At 22.4% G+C, this 17,352-nt stretch overlaps 1 protein-coding gene across 1 annotated transcript in view; it reads left to right on the forward strand.

Annotated features, from left to right (window-relative positions):
- Naa15-16 (N-alpha-acetyltransferase 15/16) overlaps positions 1-17,352 on the forward strand; it is a 58,975-nt gene that overhangs the window by 36,320 nt on the left and 5,303 nt on the right. The gene's annotated exons all lie outside the window — the stretch shown is intronic.

Raw genomic sequence — 17,352 nt, forward strand, 5'->3', positions numbered from 1 at the left:
AAATATTTCTCAATTAATGAAAAAATATATATATTTAATATTAAGAAAACTGAAAGATTTAATTTCATGAATTGAATAATGTATATTATAAAAGGTATATATTTTTTTGATTAACAAAATAAAAATAATAATATTACTATATATGTACAATAGAAAAATAATGTTGATACATTTTAGTTTTAATGATCATTGTTTCCATTAGTCAAATTACGCTTGTAATGATATGAAAAGTTTCATACATGTCATTCTTCTATATATTTAAGTAGTTTTACTCTACTTTCATACATTGAATAAAAACATTACATTTGTATGTGGATAAATTAGAACGGGTGAAAGGCGCGGTGCTGACGCAAAAAGTTAATTCGCGGCAAATTTTCTTTCGCTCCTAATCAGAATTCCGTAATGTGACACAATCGTCGAACTATTCATGAGAAAAGCATCAAATTTTCTTCATAAATGGTATATGCATGCTTCAAATCGTTACAAAATACGGTATTATACAATGTCACCAACTAAAATTATTTATACGAAAGAGGGAAAGGAAGGGAAGGGATGGTTTTTGACAATAATTATTCGTATTTCAATTCATCACTGTTAGTAAATACTTATATACCAAGAATAGTATATTATATCACTAATTTCTTAAATTAGAATCTGTGGAATCAATAAAAATTTGGAATGCAAAATTAACAATTAAATAAGTTGTTTAGATTGTTTGTATAGATGAATTTTAATGCGAAATAATTTAATCGTATTTTCGATTGATGTGTGAATAATTTTTGTTTTTATATCGTTTATTATATATCGGCATTAAAATACTCAAATTTCCTAAAGAAAAAATAAATAATTTATAAAATCTATTTTTTGGATACTATCACATACATTAATTTATTTTGTATTAATTAAATGAGAATCATAATATGACGTTGATTAAAAAAAAAATAATAATAAAAGCATCGGTGCTGATCGGAAGTATTGATACTATATATATAATGATAAAAGAAAAAGAAACTTATTAAGGAACATTAGTTTATCAACTTTCACTTTTCTAAAGTTGTGTATATTTAAATGAATTAAAGTAAATTACTCTTATTATAATATATTGTAAACCGTAGTTTATATTGTTCAAATTATTCATTTTATTTTTTGTACACTGCAGTTGAAAATTATGTAAGCGTTATTCAATAAAGAAATTTGTTTAATATATTTAATAGATGTTTGAAAACATTTGTCTTTAAATTTTAATAAAACAGTTACATTCACATAATTGTACATTTTTAGTTCCAAAGTATTATTGGATAATAACGAACTAACAACACATATGCTAAATATGATTTGATATTCTTACAAGCTATTCTCATCTTTTTTTTTTAAATAAATATATTGGTTTTCTTTTAATATAAAAGAAATTATATGTGCTATTTTTAAACAATTTGTTTTATAAAGTATTATCAATTACATACTAAAAATGTTACATAAGGAAATCAAATTTTGCCTAATGTTTTATTCTTTAAATAATTATTACTTTATTTTTATATGTTTGGGATTGATTAAAATTATGTTATAAATTGTATATAAAATAAAAAGCCGTAAAAGCTGAATTGAAGAAAACTTTGCCTTGTATCCGGATATAAATATGGTATTTGAAAGCACATTACGGCGCTTATACAGTTTTTCTAATACTTTTATTAATATCTTAGTACTAGATGTCTTATTTTCATTTATTAAAAATAAATCAATAGATTTTTTCAAAATTATTATAAATTTTGTTAAGTGAAAACAGATTGAAAAATAGTTTCATTTATTTTCATCTAAATTATGCAATCGGAAATCGTAAACCTTTTTTTATTATATGAAAATTATTGAAAAGTAATACATTAGGAAATAAAATAATGAAACTAATAGGATGATGTTCATGATTATCATTATTAAAAAAATTAATTGAAATGAAATTATCAATATTATAATTATGGTGAATAATTATATTCGATAAGATTACATTTGAATAAAATCTAAATATAATAGCTATTTAAAATAATAATTTTTAAATGTGATTAATGGGTTTGCGCAATTGACTATGTCAAATGTGTGATTTGGCAGTTTATATCCTTCACAGTCTATTTTTTAATGAACGCTAAAATTGAAAAAATTTTCGACGCTTGTGCAATCGAAAAATAATAAAATTGAATAATTTATCGATTTAATGTAGTTGCTATAAGTATAAAGCATTTTAAACACCACAACTCAATGGATGAATTTTCCACCTCGTATTATATTAAAGAAGTAGACAAAGCGTGCAGTTGGCTACTCGAAATTGAACAATGAGAAATGAGCACATTCTGGTTGCTTCGCTTAGCCGCCTAATGTAATACGATCATTCGAATCGCAAGGCATGCTCTTACACATGCGCACGTAGAAGTCTACGGTACCTTTTCTTTTTAAATGGGCCACCAAAGAGAAAGAGAGCAACTGGTCGGCCAGGCCACGCCCTGACCACGAAGCTGAGTTCCCAAGTGGATCACCCTTCACCGCTTTAGCCGTGCGCGACTAAGCAGGCTTAGTCGTGGTCTCCGGAATCTCGAGCCCAGGCCGGTTAATTGATCTTGACGACTATCTACATTCGAGGACCACCAGCGCAAACGTCTAGCAATTTCCGAATCCTTAAATCACAAACAGTTCACTCTATTTTAGCGTAGCTTTTCTTTGTAGATTCATTTTTAGCGTCTTCAGTAGTATTCATTAATGTGGACTCAGTTTGACCTTCGTAATGATGAATGATTATCTACATTTTCGTATAATATATTTAATATTGATTATATTTTATTGATAAAATGACCAACTCCTTTCTTACAATACTTTAATCATATATGGATATAAAATCTATATCTTTGTAGAAAAACTTCAATTAATAAATACGAAACATAAAATACTGATCCTACGAACACATATCAGAAATTAATAAAAGCAAAAATGATTTATTAAATTCTAATAATAATTAAGCAATTGAGATTGTCAAGTAACAAGCTTTTATCGTGTTAAAAGTTTAATTTCACAATTGAGGATACATAATATTTATTGAATTATTTATATTTAATTGTTTCTATAAAGTAAAAATTTTATTTCCTAAACAGAATTTCACGGTACCCAGTAATAAGCAGAAATAAATTGTAATTCGTCAACACTTCGACTTAAGAGAACTCTACTATAAGATTTTTATATATTTCTTATAAGGTCTTTTTATATATATATAAGCAAAAAATAATTAACGTTTAAATGAATCAACGTTACATATTCTACAAGTTTTAAGTTCATTAACAAACTAATTCGTATTTTGCTTCGTTTGATTTTTTAAAATAAGTTCATTAGTTTTTATTACTCATCCAAACGATTCGATCGTAAAGATATAGCGTATAATCGCTTTCAGCATGAGTGAATACAACAAACTTCTGACCGGTGTATTTTCTTCTACTGTACCAATATAATGCCAATGATTCGTTTTTCTACTTCTTTCGTTGGTTCAAGTCACACTTTCATTTTATTCCATTATATTGAGTTATTTTGTTTATCTATAATTTTATTATTTTTTTCTATATAGCTTGCAACACTTAATATGTCTATCGTATATAAATATTCATATAATTATAGAAACTTTCTTTATAATTTTACTGTGTTCATTTAATTTAAAAATATCTAATTCATATAATGATTTACTAAATGCTTTATGTAATAATAATTTACAAAAAAAGTTAAAGGGAAAATATGGTAATTACGATGATATTATATACATAAATGTAAAATATTAATAATAAATATGTATCACATTTAGTAGTAATAAATTTAATCAAATTTTTATTTCGTATAAATCTTTATTTATAGAAACGGTAAAATTCATTTTAAAAATATTTATAATTATATACAATAGTTCCATATTTAAATTAATAACATGTCAAGTAATTTCATAAATAAGGAATTTAAATTAGCACACTTATTTTTGTTAGCTTGCAAAAGATTATCAAAAATGTTAATCTACAATATGTCATTATAAAAATTAAAATAATTAATATTCGTTCTTTCGTAACAGCTGATTTCATTCAAACTTAATGTATGGATGGTTTCTAATATAAAATTGAACTTTTAATTTAATTATTAAATTGAAATTAATGTTAAATGAAATTATAAAATCAGATTTTATCTTTATAATATGAAATTAAGTCATAAAATATATATCCTTCATATTTTTAATTTTGGGTGTATACAAAGAAAAATTATTTTCATTTGTATCTGAATAAACAGTTGTGTAAATTATTAACATTAGCTCAGCTATAAATTATCCGATAAATGCCAATTTAGCATATAAAAATCTTAATATGAGAAATGAGTATGTGTAAAAAACAGACTTTGCGATTCGATTTTTTAATGGAATAGACGCGGAGAATCATTATTCTATTATCAAGAAAGATAAATTACATATAAAATGTACATAAACAAATAAATGAACCCTTAAATACCGATAAAACCCTTAGTACCGATAAATTATATATTTCGATTTAATTACTATTATAGACACATATATTCTTTCACTTTAGCGTAGATTAGTAAATGCGAAACATATCAGTAAGGCATTTATCCAGATACACCAATATATTAAATAAAAAATAAACTTGATACATTTTCATTACATGAAAGTCTATACTAGTTTACATGTTCATGATGTTTATTTTTTATGTTAATTGTTAGATGAATAGTGGATTCTAAAAAATCTTAAAAATAAATAACAATACACTGAAAAATATTAAGAAAATATTTGTGTCACGATACTCTAAAACACACTTTTTCACAATTTTTAGTTAAATTTATTTGAATAATTCTTAATAATATATTTTTCTCTTAAATATAAATAAAATATTAATAAATTAACTTGTTAACATGACAATAAATTTTTTAATTTAATATTTCTAATAAATAATTTTATTTTACATTTCAGTCTTAATTTTTAACTTTATATTCTTTATTTGTAATTTCTATTTCTTGATATATTGTTATCCTTAATAAAAATGACTATATATGTAGTTTAGTTGAAAATCTAATTCTCATATTTGATTAATAAATACCATGACACCTATGCACGGTATTAATTTTATTAAATTAGATATAATGTAATTTAAGTTTATTATTATACCATAAATGTTAAAAATTTCTAATACTACAGAGAAATATAATGTAATATATATTAACTCTAATAGAAAAAAATTTTTCACAATATGACTGATATATCAATGTTACTGATAAAAACCATTACGTTATTTAATTAGCATATTTCAGTAATATTATTTTATATGTTCTATAATAAAAATGAAAATTATAAAATAATAGAATATAATTTTTAAACTCCATAGTATTTACAATAATTATTTTTATATTAATAGAAAAATTAGTTAATTGAAGTTTATTAATGAATTAATTATTTATATATTTATAGGTAGGGTGTGTGTGCGTGCCCGCGCGCACACGCGCCGCGTATGCATGCGTATGTTAGTCGTTTATTTGGCCTACGGATTAATTAGTACAAAAATTTAATTAATGTTAGATGTTTACAATATCATGTGTTAAGCTGAGCACACGAATACTATGTCAAGGTTAGTATAATTAGGCAGATTATCACTGCGTAATGGACTGTATGTTTGAATATTTCAAAGTGATAATAATCACGAAACTTTTCCTTGACTTGCTTATAAAAGATCACAATTTCTTCCAAGGTTTAAGATAAGCGAATGAAAAAGACAAAGGATAAAAAGAAGACATAATTTATTGAATGCTGTAGGTCTTTCTCTTATTGTCTTATTGCTCAAAAATTGCTCAAAGGACATTTTTATGTCAGGGATATTTTGAATCACAGCTGAATTTTAATCCAATTGGATGTTCTTAACGAATTTAATTTATCTTTTTTGTTTTTCAAAGTATATATGAATATAATGTCGCAATTCAATATATTTAAATTTTGTAAGTTTATCGATAAATTTCAAAAAATTATTTGTAAAATTATTACTCTCCTGTATTTTATATGTCAATTAAAAAATTGAAAATATTTTCATTACAAAACAATTAAATTAAAAAGTACATACATAGTTTTTTATAACACATTTTATACAAGTTTATGAACAAAATTATTTAATAAATCTTTTGTGCTAAATAAACTTCATACGACCTAAATATATTTAGAGAATTATAAAATCGGTAAAAGATTTAGGAAAATTAAGCATCAAATGAAATGCAATTGATAATATTCACAGATGTTTATACATAAGACATCAAAAATAAATACGCGTTTGAATATAAAAACTATGCTTACAATAACAATTATGAAAATAATGAAATGAAAAAATTTCATAATGAATTCAAATAAATTCATTTAATTTCCAATAAAACTTTGTTCTTTTGCTGTAAATTTTAAAGTATGGCATTTATAATGTAAAGAAAGTCAGTAACTTTCATTTTTACTTATTTATTGATAATGTATGTAAACTCAAGCAGATCATTTTCAAAAGATGTGATATAATATATATGAAGAAAAACGAGGAAGTAGAGTTGCATATTTCCACACTAAAGGAAATCGATATTTTTTATCCACGGTAAATTATTTCTTATACAAATGCAATATTTTTCACAACAAGGTAATTTCAAAAGTTCTTGCATGCGTATGAAATACATTCATGACGTAATCTATAATATGATCGTTTGAGTTTTCGTTATTAATGTGCTAACGTATATTAAATATTGAAATCACCTTTCTTTAGGTAATAAGTTCCTTGCAGTATAAACATTTCTTCGTATGATATATTGTATTTATAATAATTATATCTATCTAAAATTTGTCGAGTGTATATGTTTATGACAGAGAAGTGTATTAATTATTTATCATAATTTATTTTTCCATTTTTCATTCGTAAAAAGATGTTTTCCTTATCATTTAAATATATTGACAAGTATCGTAATGTACATATATGACAAATAGATTCTTCCTATTTATTATATGAACGTACGACTATTTTAATATATTTAAATAGAAATAAATTGGTTTGAACTATGGAACTTCATTTTATGTTTATAAAGTTCAAATTTTAACAGTATATTACTTAAAAAATAATTATAATATTGTATCATATCTATTTAATAATTAATTAAATATTTTTATAATAACTACCTTCGTAAGATAATAATTATTATGTAACTAATGTAACTACTTAAAGACAAATTACACGAAAAAAATGTATTGTAATACATTACATAACCATTGTATCATCAATCCTTTACTTTATATTAAAAAAAAGTCACTCTTATTTTTCATAAAAATAAAATTTAGTTTCTATAAATTTAAAAAAATTATTCTTTTTTTTATTTATTATAGTGATATTAAAATACAAAATATTCTTCGAATAATATCTATCCCAATAGTGTTTAAAAAACTTTTATATTTTTTATATTTTTTCCCGTAGTTAGAATTTGTAAATTTATAGTATAAATTTAATTATACTCAAAAATGTGACTCCAAATTTTTTTTTTATATTTATTTTAAACGAATTTCTTTTTACTTTCTTAGTGAAAAAAGGCTATTTCAAAGCCTAAGAATTATGTACAACAACTTGCCTACTTTGAAAGATTCTACAATACTAACGTATAAATACATAATAAAAAAATTGCTTGTAAATTATTTTTTTTCATATTTGAGAAAGAATGAAAATACTTTTTTGACATAAATATAAAGTTATAATATAAAGCTTTTAAAGTTTTAAATATTCATAAAGATGTATATTATTTTTATGTTGTGAGGAGCAATAATATTACATGCTATATTTTGTTTTTCACGCTCATTTGCAACGCACAATTTGACTTGAATAAAAAATTTGCTAATAAAAAATGATTATGTTTTAAATAAGTGAAATAAGAATTAATTTGATGGGATCAAATCATAAAATTAAGTGAAAATTTCTATTGACATACAGTAATTTTGATAGGCAATACGTGAGAGAAATTTAAGAAATTATAGAATTAGCTGTAATTCATTATCGAAATGTTAAATAAGTTGATTTATTTATTAATGCATTATGATGCATAATGCATAATAATAAAATGCATAATGATATTTCCAAATTGTTTTTGTAATATCTCTCAATGTTTATAATATTTCTAAATGCATTTTTATGAAATCTCGTATTCACTTTATCATGGTATACACATCACATTATATCACAATGCATTTAGTCAAAATAATATATGTTTGAGTACATTGCTTATCATTTTAATCTTGAAGTCAATCCTTAGTTTTATAAGCATAAACATTTTTAGTATCTATCACTTAATACTTCTATTTCTTTTGTAAAAATATTTGTCTTGTTTTTGTGTAAAATCATAGTTTAAAGTATACCAACATATTTGAATATTGGGTAAAGTCGGTATTCTGCATTCATTTAATGGTATTTCTAAAATTGTATCCCCTATTTATTACAATGTTTACAGTTAAGTTAGTCTTAAAATGCCAGTATAAATTGAAGTAGAAATTGATTTTTCGTTGAAACTTTCTGGTGTATAACTGATTTTGAATATCCTTTAATATACCTTTATTAATGCTATATTAAGTATTTTTATTTTATAAAGGAATAAGCACGATGTTACGCCTTTTTACAGCCATTTGAAGATAAGAATTTTTTTATAATACAGAATTGTATTGAATATTTATATCGTGTCAATAGATTTTAACAATTACGTGGTTATTACAATTTCGTATATTTAAATTTTTTGCAATTGTATTACTTCTAGCTAAATCAGTAATTAAAATAAATATTGTTATCAAATTGTTATTTTATTAATATCCTTAATTTCTGTATTTTAGAATTACACAAACAAGTTTTAACTCTGATATCTTTATTATAGATATTATTTTAAAATATCACTTATACACCACTTATGATTTGACCAATAAAGAATTGGTTAAAATTCATATAAGCAATTTTATTAAAATTTTGTTAAGTAATTAGCAATTTTGTTAAAATTCATACAAGTAATTTTACATTAAAGTTTTTGTATTAAATGATGTGTTGAGAATATCATAATTGTATATAAATAATAACATATTTCATAATTTAATTTTTATGAAGCTGTGAAGATTATCATCTTTGAACTTATAAACAACCAAATTTTATAAATAAAAAAATTAAAATAAGATATTAAAATCTAAATAAAACGTGTTATTCGTTCTTCATAATTACAATTGTATATATCTGTTTCCGATTTCTCATTAGAGCATATTTAATAATAAAAGTTATATAATTAAATTCCATAATTTTAAGGCAAATGAAATTTATTACGGAAAAAATTATTAAAAAAACATTAAATTTTATTTAAGATTATTAAAGTTCTCCTTTGGTAAGAGATGGAATTTGCAAGACATAAGTCCCAAAGTTAATAATTAATTTAACATATATCTTTAGGCATCTGTAGGCATTTAAATATTATAATAAAAATATTTTTCCAATATTTTACGTATCTGCATAGAAGAAAAGAAGTCACCATAACTACTCTAAGTTAATCTATATTTTACGAAGTGCGTACGTTTCGTATGAAATATAGAAAATGCACCTAGCAAGTCAATCAACTACTACTATATAACCTTAACATTAGCCGTACCAAGTATAGGAATTCTCAGGAAAGATGCCTACGTGAATACATCTTACAGAATAATGCAATGATCAATCTGTATAGTATACAGTAAATCTTGTTAAATCGTTAACAGTTTGTAATTAAACAATCGAACTTTTTTCTTTATAAGAAGAAAAAATGTACTCTTATAAAGTACGCATTCGTATCACAAGTATTCCAAGTGGTCATTAATTTAAATAGTCTATTATCTTTTCTTTTTGTTATTTTTGCTTGACTTAAATGTATTATAGGTTGTCAATATTAATATTTAATACAGTGAGTAGAATAAAAATTAATAAAAACTTTCAAACAATTATATTTTTTAGAAAACCATTCATAGCTTTTAATTACATTCTAATCATATAGTATATACTTAAAAATAAAAAAAAATTAATTTCTTTATATTAAATATTAATGTTTTTTACTATTTATAATAGTATTAGTTATTACATTAAAAATTAGCATTAAATTACAAACATTTTCTAGAATAATATTTTTTAACAGATTAACTCAGTGATATTATGAAAGTCTATAATTAAATTATTTATTATTCATCCTGGAAATTGAAAAATTATTTGATTAAAATATGATTTTCAAACAATTTTTTCTAATGTAATGAAAAACTATCGTATTTTTGTAATATTTACTATATAGGAATTAATTTGCTAGCAACAGCATGTTTTTGAAAGCTTTTAAACTTTCAAAAATAAAAATCAAATTTTTAAATAAATAGAATGCTCATTCATGTACATCGTGAATCCCTTTATAATTGGTAGAAATCTTTAAACGTATCTAAATGTATTATAAAACAAATATAAAAAATTTATATTCCATTAATTATATACTTTATACTTTTTGCATTCTCATATATTCATGTAAACACGCGTCTTTTTACAAGATTTCTATTATCATGTGCCTTTACTTTGGTGGGCCATGGGTTTCTATAAACTACGCGATGGGATTCCGTGTGAAATAGATTTGTAATAGATAAAATATGCTTACTATATTATTCGGAATTCCCATAAATACACATAAAGAAACAGAAGATGTTTGTGTTTGTGAATTTGTAGTTGCTTTTATGAAGGCAATTAAGCTTAGTAAATACAATGATAATTATGTTCACGCTGAGATTGAGAGCCAAATGCGAAACTCAAACCAAATAATTGCTATTGTTTTAATTTCTCTTTTCTATTTTCTCTTTATTCCTTTATATGCTTTGATTTAATTCCATATAAACTTTCAGTTATTAATTATGCTATATTTATAAAACCAAATATTTTTATAAAAATTATCTGATATATTACTATTATAAGGACTATTAAAATTTTATTATAATTTAAAAGTATTTGACAAAACACTATTACCACTTTAAAATGTATAATTGTTATTCGTACATTAAATAATGTTTTAGCATTTACTTATAAGGTGTAGTAAATACATAGTTATATACAATAATTGATTTAATTTTATATAATTTCATTATTGATTTTTTATAATGTTCTTAATAATAAAAAATATATATTTCATTTGATTCAGTGATTTTGAAAGAAATTCAAATTAATTTATTACTATTATAAATTTTGTACAATTTAATAATACTAGATAAATAGTAATTAATCACTTTACGATTTTGATGTTTTATTAATAATGTATATTCTTTTGTTTATTGAAAGGTATTTAGAAATTTTATTAAATTTCATTAAATTAAATAAAACCATGTAAAAAATTAATATTTTAAAGTTTGATTCAAGCAAAAAAGTCCAACTTATAAGTAATATTTTATTTAAATATAACACTGCTGTATATGTTAAAAACTTTTTTATGATTCCATATAACATTCTTGAGTATATGTATTAAACTCTGTATAATAACCTGCATTACAATATTTAAAATCATTTGATATCGAGTTATTTTCGTAATACGGTTTTATTTATTCTACTTTTATATTTTCATTTTTATAATATTATAAATAAAATTTTTGTTTAGTATTCGACTACATGTAAGTTTAGATATAGCCAGTTATATAATATAAGACTGCATATGCTAAAAATAAATTAAGTCTCTATATCGTTTGAAAAAAATTACATCGAATTAAAACAATGGTTATAAATCATATATAAATATTTTCATTTCACAAATAATCTTCTCGCATAAGACAAGTCACGGAAAGATTCAAAATTTTAATCTACTAAATACATAGACACATAAATACATAACACATAAATACATAAAGTATATACATAAATATATACATAAATAGAATACATAAATAACGAAATCGATTAAACATACAGAAATATTTCAAACTCCTATATCTTTAGGATTATATTCATAGTGAGTGCAATTAAAGTAAATTATGAAGATCTGCAGTTATAGTCAACCATTAACTAACTATTATAGTAGATAAAAATATAAGATAAATTTTATCAATTAATTTATATTACATGTATATTTTATAGTAATTAGAAATTCTTGTTGTTTTATGTTATAACTCAAGACCAAAGCAGTTTATGTATGAGCTATATAAAATTATATGCAAATATTAATTTTTTGTGAATATTCCTTTATTTAAATATCGAAACACCCGAAATATCAAAAACATTCTTTAAATATGCACCATTAAACTTTTACATTTCCCATCATTTGTTATACGTCAGTTTAATTCAATTTAAAAAATGATTACATTTTATATTCAAAGTAACATAATTGATTATACATTTGTGTTTTCACGTATGCATAGCCAACAATCCAATAATGGCAGCCACTCCGTCCTCTGTACTTTCTAACGTATGCAAGTAGGCGTATATGCCCGTCTGTACCCACGCGGCGTATTCTTAAACAAAGAAGTTAATGAAACGCATTGAAAAGTTATACTGCATACGATGAAAAATCTATTTCCTACTTATATATAGTAGGAAAATATGGAAAAGTAAATTTCTTAACATCACCGAAGCCATCATGAACGATTATCTGAAATACATAGTGACTTTGAACTACTTGACTCATAATTCGAATTAGTGTATCATTAAAATGCATTTGCCAATACGAAAAAATTATAAGCAAACAACTGTTTGAGACCAGTAAATTAATCTCATTAAGTTATAGAGTGCACTGCTCAGTTATTAATAATCCATTTTTAATTCTAAAAAAATTCGTTTCAAATGTTTTGACTTATGATAAATAGTTTTCATTTTGTTTGTATATTGTCTACAAATTCAAAGAAATACTCTAATATTCAATTTATTCGAATTGAAATAATTTATTTTAAATATTTTTAAATGAAATCAAAGTATTTGTGTAGGATTTATTTATTTAATTAATCATATTACTGTTAAATAGTCATTGTTAATCATTCTTAAATTACTAATGCAGTAAAGCAAATCAAAATATGTACTATTTACTTTCATATAATTAAATGATTGTACACTACTCTCACTCTACAATTTTGTTTTCATTACTGCAGTAGTTAATATCAAACAAGGCTGCTCTTTTAAAAATAAAGTAATACAAATACTCTGAATATGTTGTGCTTAATCAACTTTGTTATGTTTTTAAACAACTGAAATTTATTATGTTGAAACTGAATTATCTATTTTATAAGTATCTTTTATATTACTACAAAATAAGTGGTGTTAAAGCGTTTACTATTCATGATCAAATTAAATTAATGAGACAAGTATTATGTTTTATATTTTATTTTTAGATATACAAATAGTAAGATAAATTTTGATATAAATGATATATATTTATATATCTTCATTATATATTGTGCAAACAATTTTATACAAAAAAGTAAATTTAAAACAAAATTTTTGTTATTAATATTAATGAAAATGAAATATTTTAATAGAAAAGTAAATTCTTTCATTTTGTGACTGAGAAATTTGTAGTATTTAAGAAACATAAAAATAATTTGTGTAATATTATTAATTGCAATAAATTATACTATGTTTTTTAAAAAAGTATTTTAGCTTCATTGGATAAAACAATTAAAAACAAAGAGAATTTAAAATAATTTTTATGTAACTTTAACTAAAAAATTAAATTATCTTTTACCGTAAAAAAATTATATAAACTAATATAATTTAATTTAAAAATAAATGAAAGTATGTCATATTATATAAAATTATCCAAAATATTATGAATAATATTTTTACAAAATATAAAAAATTTATTTGACTTTTTGGAATGCAAATAAATAAACTTTTTTTATTCAGTAATAATCAATATATTCAATTGTGCACAATATATTTATTTAAGGATTTTCACTGTAATACATATGATTTCTGGTCAATATTTATTTCAATTTTTAATAGTTGTAAATTATTTTAATCGTATAGAAGGTATTAATTTTTACAAAGTCCGCTCAAATGCTGCCTTATATATATAATCTAGTTATAGAACTTTCATATAAACTAACTGTAACACTTTGAAATATATATATTAATTTAAAATTTACAATTTGTCAAAAATAACACAGTGGTACTCTTTAGCACAAACTCCATAATAGTTATTCTACAATTAACTTTTTAAAACGTTTTTAAAATTTTGTTACTCTTTCATAAATATATTAAATACATTTCTAAAAAAATGTAATTATTGAACTAAATAATATAAACTTAATAAGATAAACTAAATAAACTATCAATATAGATAAAATTAAATTTTAAATTAAAAAGTAAAAAATAAATTATTTTAATTCAATTTTTTTCATCAGAATTGTATTATTACTTTTTAACTTATTCCAGACTAAAGAAGAAAACAAGAATTTAACCAAATTATAGAATTAATACTTTTATTTTAATGTTTTTATATGAAAGGGATTGGTAACAGAAAGAGCATGCGTGTATGCATATAAACGCTTACTTAAATTCATTATTCAATGCAACACGTGCGTGCTTGCGTGTGTGCGTGTAAAATGCATCGATTTGTCTAAGCTTATATAACTTTGTTCAAGTAATTTTCAGTTATAATACCGTTGAAGTAATACTCTTTATAATTAAAAACTTAAGCCTGGATGAGCAAGTTATCAATCGTGTCTGGTTATAAATTCATGCAATAGCCTTATTTTTTTTCTGATTAACGAGGTATAATAAAACATATATATTTTTGCGCAATCACAATGCAATAGTTATCCTTATGATATAATTTACAAGGTAGCAAATAATACATAAAAGAAAATATAATTCGTATTGAAATGTTCGATCGTAATACTAATTCATCGTATACTAAAACGTATACTAATGATAATAGTTTAATAATAAACATGTTAATAATTTCATTAGTATTTGAATACATTTACTTAATTTGAGCATAGCTCTTTTTTTTATTTTATATTCACTTAAAGAATACTGATATAAATATTTGTATTAAAACTTTCATTATTTAATCTAATCTATTTAATTTACTTTTCAGTTATTTGTATAAGATTTCTCCGAACAAAGTTCCATATTCCATTTTACGGACATTTTCTCATTAATATCATCAGTGATTTTTTTAAACATCGTCTTACTATTCATGTTTCTTTGTTGAAAAAGAGAAATTAAAAATATTCATTTTGAAAACTTTCAAATAACTATTTCGTATTTTATTATCTTAGCAATTATAACAATTTTATTTTTTCACCATTTTAAGTACAATATTAATTTCAAACAATAAAATTTTAATTTATTGTAACCATCCATAAATAATTATGTATATTATATTCGAGGAAATACTTTATTCGAATAGGTGCACATTATATATATAATTTGGAAAAATTCAGAAAAATTTTAGTCCACTCAGTTTCAAAATATTTATTCTTATTATACACAAAATTTTCTAGTATTCATTTTTTAAAATAAAATTGATTATACTCGTAAGTAAATAAATTGAACCGATCTTCAGGATAATATATATGTAAGAGAGCATTGAAGTAAGAAAAAACTACTGCAATATTCATTTCTTAAGAATTAAAAGTTTTTTATCATGATAAAGAAATTCTTTAGTATTTATTATTTAATATTATAGTTAGACAGATCTATTAAATTATAAACAATAATAATTTTTTAATAATAATAGTAAAAAAAAAAATTAATTTAGCGTGACTTATTAACTAATTGTATCGTAAAATATGTGACTAAATTATTAAAACAAATATTTATAATTCGAGATGATTATATTTAAAACGATTTAAAAATAAAATAAATATTAATATTAAATTTAAAATTATATATAATTTTTGGCATCTCTTTGATAGCACTAGCCATTGTTAATGGAAAATATGACACGTGATATGTTGCTATGCACAACATGAAGGCAAAACTGAATTTATATATTAATATAGAGCGTAAACGATAAAAAGGTATCTTTAATATAATTTTATTTGAGTATGCGGGAAAAGATAAATAAAACTATACGATCATTGCACGACAAGTAATCTTCGAAATGAAGCTGAAATTGAACATTATTGTGTAAAGGCATAATGTGATTTTTATTCTCATTTCTACTCAGGTGTAGTTTTTCTTTATTTTCTGGTTTATTTGTCGAGCTTCTTTACGTAATGTCATTTTATATTTGGTTATTGTTTACTAAGGGAAGTCGTCCTTCAATACTATATATTATATAAACTATAATATATTTATAAGATATATACAGAATATATTGTAAAGATAAACTAAAAACAATTTCCATTTAAGAATTTTTTAGAAACTTTGCTTTCTTATTGTTTGGATGGAAGAAATTATCCCCCACCTCTCCCTGTGTATATATATGCTAATTTATATATAAGTCTGTTTGAATAAGCAATTTTTACTGAATTATTTATCCATATAATTATAAGATATGGCTTGTTTCATTTTTTATTTCTAACATATATGTATATGTAATAATGTTAGTTTGATAGTGAAGATAAAAGCTGTTTTCAGTGTATGTATTTCCCTTTTGCAGCTACTCGATATTCGCTAATTTCTCATAGTACTCTCTCCCTAAATTGAATATTTATCCTTTGCTGATGTTGGTCCGTCTTCTAAATTTGTTTAAAATTTATTAAACTCATAATCACCCTTTTTAATGTTCTTTATATTTATCTTCACTCATATGTTCCGAGAAAGCAAATACTCCTAGTTATGTACTAACTACCACCTTTCTAATCATTTGTGAGAACATATAATGCAGTTCGTGAAGGTGTAACCACCTGGTGTGTAATTTCCTGCACTATTTTTTCCATGGTCACAGATACATCCCCTCTCTATAAAAACATATTCCCATAATTATAATAAAAATTGCTTTTACATAATTTAATTAATTAAATCAAAATATACCTTTAATATTTCAATTAGAATATATGTTTGAAATTAAAATTTTAATTTGATAACATTGAAAAAAAACTTTTATTATATTGTTTATATATTATAACACATATAATATGACATTTAATAACAAATCAAAATAATTATTTTATATAAATGAAACGAAAAGAAAACAGAATTTATTTTTATTTCTGAGCAATTAATTATGAATACTATATGATCATAGTGTTGAATTCTAGTAGATTGCTTCTTCCCGTATATTTCATTATTTATCTTTCTTAATTTTAGTGATATCTCATTCGTTTAATATTTTAACGAGATCTGAATTATAATGAAAATTTGATTTAATTTTTATTAATGAAGATATAAT

Source organism: Ceratosolen solmsi, unplaced genomic scaffold (genome assembly GCF_000503995.2).
Source record: "Ceratosolen solmsi marchali unplaced genomic scaffold, CerSol_1.0 scaffold57, whole genome shotgun sequence".
Classification (NCBI taxonomy): Eukaryota; Metazoa; Arthropoda; class Insecta; order Hymenoptera; family Agaonidae; genus Ceratosolen; species Ceratosolen solmsi.